This window comes from Stegastes partitus, unplaced genomic scaffold, assembly GCF_000690725.1.
Source record: "Stegastes partitus isolate 25-593 unplaced genomic scaffold, Stegastes_partitus-1.0.2 Scaffold647, whole genome shotgun sequence".
In the NCBI taxonomy this organism is placed as follows: Eukaryota; Metazoa; Chordata; class Actinopteri; family Pomacentridae; genus Stegastes; species Stegastes partitus.
Window position 1 is genome coordinate 58,379 of NW_007578378.1, and position 10,706 is coordinate 69,084.

General features: G+C 38.6%; 1 protein-coding gene across 1 annotated transcript in view; it reads left to right on the forward strand.

The window, feature by feature from the left end:
• The first annotated feature begins 9,259 nt into the window (after positions 1-9,259).
• Positions 9,260-10,706, forward strand: part of LOC103363263 (uncharacterized) — a 3,981-nt gene continuing 2,534 nt past the window's right edge. Inside the window, exon 1 of the mRNA XM_008289944.1 lies at positions 9,260-10,673. The gene's annotated coding sequence lies outside the window, so the exon portion shown is untranslated. The remainder of the gene's footprint in view (positions 10,674-10,706) is intronic.

A 10,706-nucleotide genomic window follows, 5' to 3' on the forward strand; every position in this document is an offset into this window, starting at 1 on the left:
TATATATATATATATATATATATGGCAAACATTTTTTAGACCACCCTTGTTTTCTTCAATTTCTCAATTTCTTGTTCATTTTCGTGCCTGGTACCACTAAAGGCAAATTACTTGAAGAATTGAAGAATACAATGAACACGACAAAAAAAAAATGCAGCTGAATACACAATATGTAAGAAGCCATTTCATGTAATAAGCAGCATTGCTGCACATGCAGAGGCCTAGAGTGGTTTCCTGCTTACATTCAAGCCGTAGCACAACTCAGAAGTTGTCAGTTCTCACATAATGTCTAAAACAAAAGAATTATGTGAAGCCACAAAGGCAGCCATCTTGGCACTGCTGGAAATTGGCATGAGTGAGAGACAGGTAGCCCAAAAAAACGTCAGATCTCCAGGGACCTTAAAAATGAGTTGGCACTGTCGAGAAATGGGACTTGTTCGGCAAGGACAGTTTGAAACTGACTTCTTGAAACTGGTCTGAAGTCACACAGCGCACTGAAGAAGCCCTTCATCACTGAAAGACAGAGGAAAGCCTGGTTACTCTTTGCTGGGGATCACAAGGATCGGACTGTTGATGATTGGACTGAGGTTCTCTTCAGTGATGAATCCAATTTTCAGTTGATGCCCACTCCAGCCAACTTACTGGTTCAGAGGAAGCCTGGAGAAGCCGACAAACCACACTGTCTGGCCCCTACAATAAAACATGGGGGTGGATCAGTGACGATCTGGGCTTGTTTCAGTGTGGGTGGAACAGGGCACATGCAACTGTGTGAGGGGCAAATGAACCAGATCATGTGCAGGGCTACTTCTGAAAACAGTCTTCTTCCATCAGCTGGAAAACTCTTTCTTGTCTCAAATGACTGGATTTTCCAACAAGACAATGCCCCTTACCACACAACAAGGTCAGTTGAAGCCTGCATGGGGAACCAGAACATTGGAACAATACCTTAGCCTGCTCAATCACCAATCAATCAATCAATCAATCAATCAATCTTTATTTCTAAAGCGCTTTTCATAATATAATGTAATTCAAAGTGCTTTACAGATTAAAATCACCTTAAAATCATTCCCACCCTTCCCTCACGCACAAACAAACAATATCACACTCATACTCAACACACACACACACACGCATACACACCAGCACCAACAATATGGACATGGGGCTGAGTACGGATGAACCAGGTAAGNTCATATACATACAATACATTTTACAGTACAAAAAACAACTCAGTTAACTTCTGCAAACTGTGTGTGGAGGTGGAAACCGAATTGGGGTAGTGAACAGTAGGATTAAGGATTTTGTTTCAATCTTTCAACCTCGGTCAATTTATCAGAAAACACTTATTAGAGGGGATTTCAGACATAAGAATGTCCAATATTACTCTTTCAAATGTCACTTAATCACTAATATTGTGTGTGTGTGTGTGTGTGTGTATATATATATATATATATATATGGCAAACATTTTTTAGACCACCCTTGTTTTCTTCAATTTCTCAATTTCTTGTTCATTTTAGTGCCTGGTACCACTAAAGGCAAATTACTTGAAGAATTGAAGAATACAATGAACACGACAAAAAAAAAATGCAGCTGAATACACAATATATAAGAGGCCATTTCATGTCATAAGCAGCACTGCTGCACATGCAGAGGCCTGGAGTGGCTTCCTGCTTACATTCAAGCCGTAGCACAACTCAGAAGTTGTCAGCTCTCACATAATGCCTAAAACAAAAGAATTATGTGAAGCCACAAAGGCAGCAATCTTGGCACTGCTAGAAATTGGCATGAGTGAGAGACAGGTAGCCCAAAAAAACGTCAGATCTCCAGGGACCTTAAAAATGAGTGGGCACTGTCGAGAAATGTGACTTGTTCGGCAAGGTCAGTTTGAAACCGACTTCTTGAAACTGGTCTGAAGTCACACAGGGCATGAAAGAAGCCCTTCATCAATAAAAGGCAGAGGAAAGCCTGGTTACTCTTTGCTGGGGATCACAAGGATTGGACTGTTGATGATTGGACTAAGGTTCTCTACAGTGATGAATCCAATTTTCAGTTGATACCCACTCCAGCCAACTTACTGGTTCAGAGGAAGCCTGGAGAAGCCGACAAACCAGACTGTGTTGCCCCTACAGTAAAACATGGGGGTAGATCAGTGACAATCTGGACTTATTTCAGTGTGGGTGGAACAGGGCAAATGCAATTGTGTGAAGGGCAAATGAACCAGATCATGTACAGGTCTACTCCTGAAAACAGTCTTCTTCCATCAGCTGGAAAACTCTTTCTTGCCTCGAATGACTGGATTTTCCAACAAGACAATACCCCTTACCACACAGCAAGGTCAGTTGAAGCCTGCATGGGGAACCAGAACATTGGAACAATGCCTTAGCCTGCTCAATCACCAGATCTAGGTCCAATTCAAAACCAGTGGAAAATCATCAAACGGAAAATGGAGAACCACAAGCTCAAAAACAAAGCAAATTTTTTGAATCTGTGCAACAGGAATGGGCTGCTGTGACAGCAGAACAATGTCAGAAGCTGGTGGAGAGCAGGCCAAGACGCATGGCTGCCGTCATCAAACACAATGGTTATCAATCAAGTACTAACTTCTGTGTATCATGTGACTAAAACAGACAGAAAAGAAAATGTGGAATGCCTAAAAGCACCATTTTTGTCAGTACAATGCCATAGCTATTGATGCAAGAACTTCAGTGATTTTGGTTATTATCAAGAAATTCATGGAAAACGTCTAGATATCAACTCTTAAATTAAACTCTTATGAGCTACTTTTTTTTATTGTTATCATTATATTTGTCCAAAAAAACCTACCATCAGTTGTACCAGGCATTAAAATGAACAAGAAATATACATATATGTATGTTGCTTTCATATCAGTGTTGCAACTTATCTGAAAAGCAAAAAAAAAAAAAAGTTTAAGTGCATTAATTGTTTTTTGGACTGCAAAATGCCAAAGTAAAAATAATCTTAAATCTTAAATGTTACACTGCTGGTTTGTCTTAACCAGATGCTCCTTTATGATTGTTGATATGTTGTATGTGCCAGAATTAACAAATCTTCTTTTTTATAGCATCTGCCTGTTTGTTAAATGAAACATCTTTCATTCTGAATACAATTCGGTCATCGTGTATTATTTCCAAATCAATGGCTTTGACTTCTTCAAACAAGCAAGCACATCAACAGAAGACAATTAATGTTATCAATGAATTGGAAAATCCCTACATGACCCAGAGCCGTTTTAGTCAAAAACATGTGATATAAAACACACTTCATTTATGATAAGCTGAATAAGGGAACTAAGTTTAGTGCTGTATTAGGTGGTGTTTCTTGAAAAAAAAAAGAAAGAAAAAAAAAAAAGAAAAGAAAAGCTCAAAATAGGAAGGAAATGCATAACAAAACTCTTAGGGTTGCCTAAAACCACAATGTTTGACGCTGAAAATAGCCTGAGAGTAAGTGTTGCGTGTGTCACATGGGAAATTCAACATTACTGTATGCAGGGAAGCCGGGGGGAGGAGATAATGAGAATGAGGGAAGCCCTTCTCTGTGTGGACTGCTTCCCCACAGCTGACCACAACATGACAGTTCAACTGGAGCTCAGCATTTTCTCTTTCTAGGGGAAGTAAGCTTCTTTAGGAACTTCACCCACTCACCAGTTTATTGTCTTTCAGTTTCTGCAAGTTCTCATCGATTCGTGTACAGTGTATATGTAGCTGGCTTTAGTCTCTTTTTTCTAGCTAGTCTCTTTTTGTTTTGCATACTTAATTAAAGCATCATATCATCAGTCAAAACATAATGTGGGAGCAAGTTGAGCTCTGTTCATTGAGAAAGTCTCACTGAGATCAAGATCTCTGTTACAAGAGGAAACACCACAACAATAAAAGAAGACAAAGAAGACGTCCTCAAAAACATTGGTACAACTTTAAGATCGCTTTGAGGAATGAGTCTCACTTCTGTTGATACCAAATGCATTTATTAAGGCGACTGTGGACTGTGAACTAGCTGGAGAGGGCCCAGTTTGTGCTGGCTGGCAAACATTTCAGTCAACATAAAAAGAGGCTGCAGTTGCTGATATGGTTAGACACAGCACCGTTTAACCGTAGCACGGTTCTACAAAGAACTTCACCATGTGTTTCTCCTTCACCCGCTCACATAACAGTGACTGTGGAGCCACTATGGACGGTGCTTGCCTGACATTGGGAGCAACTTGGGGCTCACAAACCTTGCAATTAGTGGACAACCTGCTGCTCCACCGGACCCATGATCGCCTATATTCAAGTGGTTTTTATTTATGGATGAAGTAACAGGGGCCTAATACCAATTCCTGCGGGACACCTTCATCTTTCATCTTGGGGCTTGATTTGAAGCCGTCAACAACCACCCTACTTCATCCTTAAAGATCTTAGTGCTCAATTTGACTCCCTCATCAACACTTTGTTACGACGGCTGGAACATGTCATTGAGGGAATGGAGCTAGGCTGGTTCAGTTCATATTTTTATCTATCTCTTTGTATAGATTCCAGTTAGTTCATATAAACAGTTCTTTTGCAGACACATAGAGTTCTGTGCTGGACCTCTTCTCCCTTATGTAGGCCGCCAATAGCCAATATACTGTAATTAGGAACCACTAAATAAATGTCTGTTGCTGTGCAGATGGCACACAGCTATGTTGATCTATGAAGCCAGATAAATGTAATAAGTCAAACTTAAAGCACATTTTAAAATCCAGTCATTTGAGGCAGGAAAGAGTTTTCCAGCTGATGGAAGAAGACTGTTTTCAGGAGTAGCCCTGCACATGATCTGGTTCATTTGCCCTTCACACAATTGCATTTGCCCTGTTCCACTCACACTGAAACAAGCCCAGATCGTCACTGATCCACCCCCATGTTTTACTGTAGGGGCATGACAGTCTGGTTTGTCGGCTTCTCCAGGCTTCCTCTGAACCAGTAAGTTGGCTGGAGTGGGCATCAACTGAATATTGGATTCATCACTGAAGAGAACCTCAGTCCAATCATCAACAGTCCAATCCTTGTGATCCCCAGCAAAGAGTAACCAGGCTTTCCTCTGCCTTTGAGTGATGAAGGGCTTCTTTCATGCCCTGTGTGACTTCAGACCAGTTTCAAGAAGTCGGTTTCAAACTGACCTTGCCGAACAAGTCCCATTTCTCGACAGTGCCCACTCATTTTTAAGGTCCCTGGACATGTGACGGCGGTTCCTGACACAGGATTGGATGAGTCATCTCGTGAGGTAGAAGGACGTTTCCTGCTGTGACCAGCTAGCAATCTGGTAGTACCATGTTTGGCTTGTATTTTCTTGGTGTAATGAATGACTGTCTTGGAGATCTTCAGTTTTTTTTTTTGGCTACCTGTCTCTCACTCATGCCAATTTCCAGCAGTGCCAAAATGGCTGCCTTTGTGGCTTCACATAATTCTTTTGTTTTAGGCATCATGTGAGAGCTGACAACTTCTGAATTGTGCTACAGCTTGAATGTAAGCAGGAAACCACTGCAGGCTCTTACATACCCTGGGAATACAATTAAGCTTAAGCATGTCAAATAGGTCATAAAGTATGATGTCATCAGCTGCATTTTTTGTCGTGTACATTGTATTTTTCACATAATATACCTTTAGTGGTACCAGGCATTAAAATGAACAAGAAATTGAAGAAAACAATGGTGGTCTAATCATTTTTTCCATGACTGTTTGTCGGACTGTATATTTCGATTTCTTGTTATCAAGATGTTCCAATAATTCTCTGAAAAGCCCCCAGCTGATCAAAAATGCTGACAGGAAACTAAAAAAAAAAATCTTTTTGACATATTCGCTTCCCTGTTTTTGCAAAAAGCTGGTATGCTTAGTACGAATGAAGTTAAGTTAGATTTTCAAATCACAACACAAACACAAGTCTTAGACATGTTTATCTTATTCAGTTGCTCTTTCACAACTAAATATTCTATCATTGAGAACACAACAAGGATAAAGTAACATAATGGCCTGTAGGTTACAATAGGCTGACAACCATATTTACAAGTAGTGTTAAACTGTCAATGAGAAACTAAAGGATTTCTAGTTTTTCATGGCTCTTGTACTGAACATGTGCTGACAGTGAGCTTTGAACCCTCATGAATACTTATTGCTCTTACACTAACAGTGACCTATGGCCTCGGCTGTGCACAGAGCAGTGCAGAAGAGAGAAACTGTCTAGATTTCACTGCGGTCCAGCAAACCAATACTGCCATGCTAAAGTGAAACTGCCCCACCACAAAGAGGTAGGTTGAAACCTCCAGCTGGTATTGTTTCAAGTGATGAAACATTTTCCAGGATTTTATTCAGGTTTTTTGACGTTTTGAAATCAGCTGTATTGAACTTATCTAGAAGGAAATTTCACAAAGTTCTTAGGCAGCTGGTAAATACCTGATTCTCATGTAAGTTTCCAGAGCGTTGTTTTTGAACCTACAGTTGAACATTTCTTAACTTTAAAAAGCGAAAATGAATTGTGTCATTAAATTTTACTGCAGCTGCAATTGCATAAGCTGTTCATTTCACTATCGTCTAAGGAAAATATAAAAACAATCCTCCACATACTGAAACAATAAAACATAATTGTTAAATAAAAAAATCATAGAAATAATACTCTGTAAAAAGGCTAGCTTATAAAATGATTTTATGAGTTTATTTCAGGGCATACAGGCAGTGAGGACAGCATGTACCAGAAGATGAAAATGAACTTCATTCTACTTCAATATTCAAAAAACATATGATATCATCTATGTTTGCTGTTCTTTAAAAATTAAATACAACTACAAACTATTTTTGTTTTATTTTTTTACATAAATACATTTCCATATGCAATGCAGTATTTTTTTTTTTACATGTACTACATTTTTTAAGTTCAGTGCAGTCTCCTGTCAGATGGTATGAGTTGGCACCTCTAATCCTATCAGGTTGTTTGTATCTAACAGTCATATATCGCTTCACGCGTTTGTAGTCAAACAAGTCCCGACAAGTGGAGCCTAAAGAAAGCCAAGAATTCTAACAATCACTTGAGTGCATGACATTTAAATGCTGTGTATAGATAACACAGTTAGAAACTGAATGAGCAACACAACCAGAGTATGATGGAGGTGATGCTCTGCCTTTTTATTGTTTAACCCAGAGGTGCTGAAGACACATATACAAATCAGCAGTTGTGTAGACTAAAACAAGATTACACCTGGAAAAACAGACACATCTTTTACGGCACTGTACAATATAAAACTATATTACTTTCAAGATAAGATCAGTGGATCAAAGCCCTGGCGGACATCGTATTTTCTTAGAATGTCCCCCAGTTTTCATTCCTCATTGAATGTTGGGTGACTTCCAAAATGATACACTGAATGTATATCTGGTTGGGAATTTACCTCAATGTAACTAATCACCATCTTCATGGTTGTGCAGTTTTGTGGAAGACAAAACTGTTCTCTTTAGCCACGAGGACAACCAAAATGACCCCAATCAGCCACAACATAAAAACCACCTGCCGAACATTAAAACGGCTCTGTCCAGTCGGGTCACGAAAGTGAGACCTCTAAGACGGGTTTGTCCAGGCACAACCGACTCAAGCTCAATGGGACTTTAGATTCTTGTCTTGAGCTGTTGCATCAGTCTTTAAGTGGGTGATATGAGTCAAAATAACATCCCCATGAATGCCAAGGTTCCCCAACAGAACATTGTACTGTAACCAAATGATAAGTCTGAACTGTCAGTGGTTTTAATGTTGTTGCTGATGTTCATACTTTTCTAATTCGAAAGAAGTTGGCAGTACCTGGTGAATTAAAACTTAACATTTGAGGGCTCAGTGTGCTCAGAGACTGAAGATCAAATTTATATAACAATAAATTATAATGTTATTAATAATAATGATTATGACAGTAATCCTAATTTTGTTCTTTGTTTGAAGAACACATTTAAGCAAACCTTAAAGTGACAGCATGTCTAACGTAAGACAGCACATTCAACATTTAAACTCTATTCATTGTCTACAAGTCAGGACGGTTTACTAGCTATTACTACCATGTAATTGCTGCTCATTAACATTAATTCTAATGTGTACACATATATATATACACACACACACACACACACACATATATATATATATATATATATGTACAGTATGTCACAAAAGTCACTCAAATATTTTATTATGTCTTTTCATGGGACAACCCTGAAGAAATGACACTTTGCTATCATGTAAAGTAGCCAGACCTAAACCCTACTGAGCATCTGTGGGGCATCCTCAAACGGAAGGTGGAGGAGCATAAGGTCTCTAACATCCACCAGCTCCATGATGTCGTAATGGAGAAGTCAAAGACGATTCCAGTGGCAACACTGTGAAGCTCTGGTGAGCTCCATGTCCAAGAGGGTTAAGGCAGTGCTGGAAAACTATGGTGGCCACACAAAATATTGACACTTTGGGCCCAATTCAGACATTTTCACTTAGGGGTGTATTCACTTTTGTTGCCAGCGGTTTAGACATTCATGACTGTGTACTGAGTTATTTTGAGGGGACAGTAAATGTACAAGCTGTACACTGACTACTTTACATGGTAGCAAAGTGTCATTTCTTCAGTGTTGTCCCATGAAAAGATACAATAAACTATTTGCAGAAATGTGAANTATGTACAGTGTGTCACAAAAGTCTGTCAAGTATTTTGTTATATCTTTTCATGGGACAACCCTGAAGAAATGACACTTTGCTACCATGTAAAGTAGTCAGACCTAAACCCTACTGAGCATCTGTGGGCCATCCTCAAACAGAAGGTGGAGGAGCACAAGGTCTCTAACATCCACCAGCTCCGTGATGTCATCATGGAGGAGTGGAATAGGATTCTAGTGGCAACCTGTGAAGCTCTGGTGAACTCCATGTCCAAGAGGGTTAAGGCAGTGCTGGAAAACAATGGTGGCCACACAAAATATTGACACTTTGGGCCCAATTTAGACATTTTCACTTAGGGGTGTATTCACTTTTGTTGCCAGGGGTTTAGACATTCATGACTGTGTACTGAGTTATTTTGAGGGGACAGTTAATGTACAAGCTGTACACTGACTACTTTACATGGTAGCAAAGTGTCATTTCTTCAGTGTTGTTCCATGAAAAGATATAATAAAACATTTGCAGAAATGTGACATACTGTGTGTGTGTGTGTGTGTATATATATATTAGCTATGAAGTAAACAACTGTACTTTCTTAGTATATATAAGGTATTGTCGAAAAAAGATATTGAAAAGAGGTTACAATGAAATAAAATATCTGAAATATAAAGAGATAAAATCAGAAAGTATTAGTTTAGTTAAAAGACAAAAACATCTATTAAGATGACAAAGCCAAAGTTCCTGTCAGTTTAAGGCTCATATTGGGAAAGACGACTAGAAACACAATAAAACACATTAGAATAGAAAACTTCCAGGGCTTATACATGAAACGTTTTTGCCAGTAAACAGTCACTACTGTCAATTTTGGAAAGATGTCAGTTCGTATGTCAGTGTTGCAAAAAAATGTAAGTCAAGTGAAGTTAATTGCATTCATATTCAGTTCATTATACTTAAAAAAAAAAGCCACATAATTGATTATTATTAAATGTACACAGATTTCAAATACTTTTTAACATTTTTTTTTAGCAGAGTCTGTCTGACTGTGTGGCTTCTGGGAATTATTATAAACCCTCAACTTTTTCAATAATAACACGTCAAAAATCACAATGTCACAATCACAAGGTCCTTTTTTTGCGTGTTTATCATTCTTTCAGCTTTTTTGTGTGGGCGAGTGTGTTTCTTTTTTTTTGTGAGATTCAGTGAAACCACCTCGATGAGTAGTCGTCTAAATCATGAGACTGTTGAAAAGATTCCCTGACGATGCACAGTCAGGACTAAACTTCACAGATTCAAAGTACTTTCAGGGCAGTTTCAACAGCGCTCCACTTTCACTGTCATAGCTACACGACTGATGAAATTTAGCAGGATTAAAATGAGTAATGTATTTATCTATTGTTACGAATTGCTGTAAATTTACCAGTGTGTATAAATTCCAGTGTTATATCAGGTTAATAAACAAAAATTAAGCAGTTACAGTTCAAAGTGAGGAAGATTTTACATTGAGATTATCACTTGCTTTCTATCTTTATCCGTATGTGTGTCACATTTACCTTTAAATCAACTTTTTAAAAAAAGAGGCGAAACATCTTGAGTACACAATCACAAACATGCACCTAAAGGCCGCAATCACACAATAAGGGTACAAACTGTTTATCACATATGTTCAAATGATGATGAACCAAAAACAAAACAAGAGAAGGAATAATTACTCTGGACATTTCCCTGATAATTTGAATAGGATCCTCTACAGGGAATACATCAGAATGCCATATTAGGTTGTTGTTTTTTTTTTAACAGACTTCCTCTCTTCTTGTTAATCATACTGGTCACCACAAGATGCTGAAACACAGCGAGTAAGAGAGAGAGAGAGAGAGAGAGAGAGAGAGAGAGAGAGAGAGAAAGGAAAAAACTCCAGATCTATGTGAAACCGAAAGCAAGAACATGACTAGAATATATATAGTGTATGTGCGGCTCATTGAACCATGAAGGTATCTTGCTTAGACTCGAGTTCACTGCTCCTCCAAGGTAAGCTCATCTTTAAAGATACTGACACTTTAG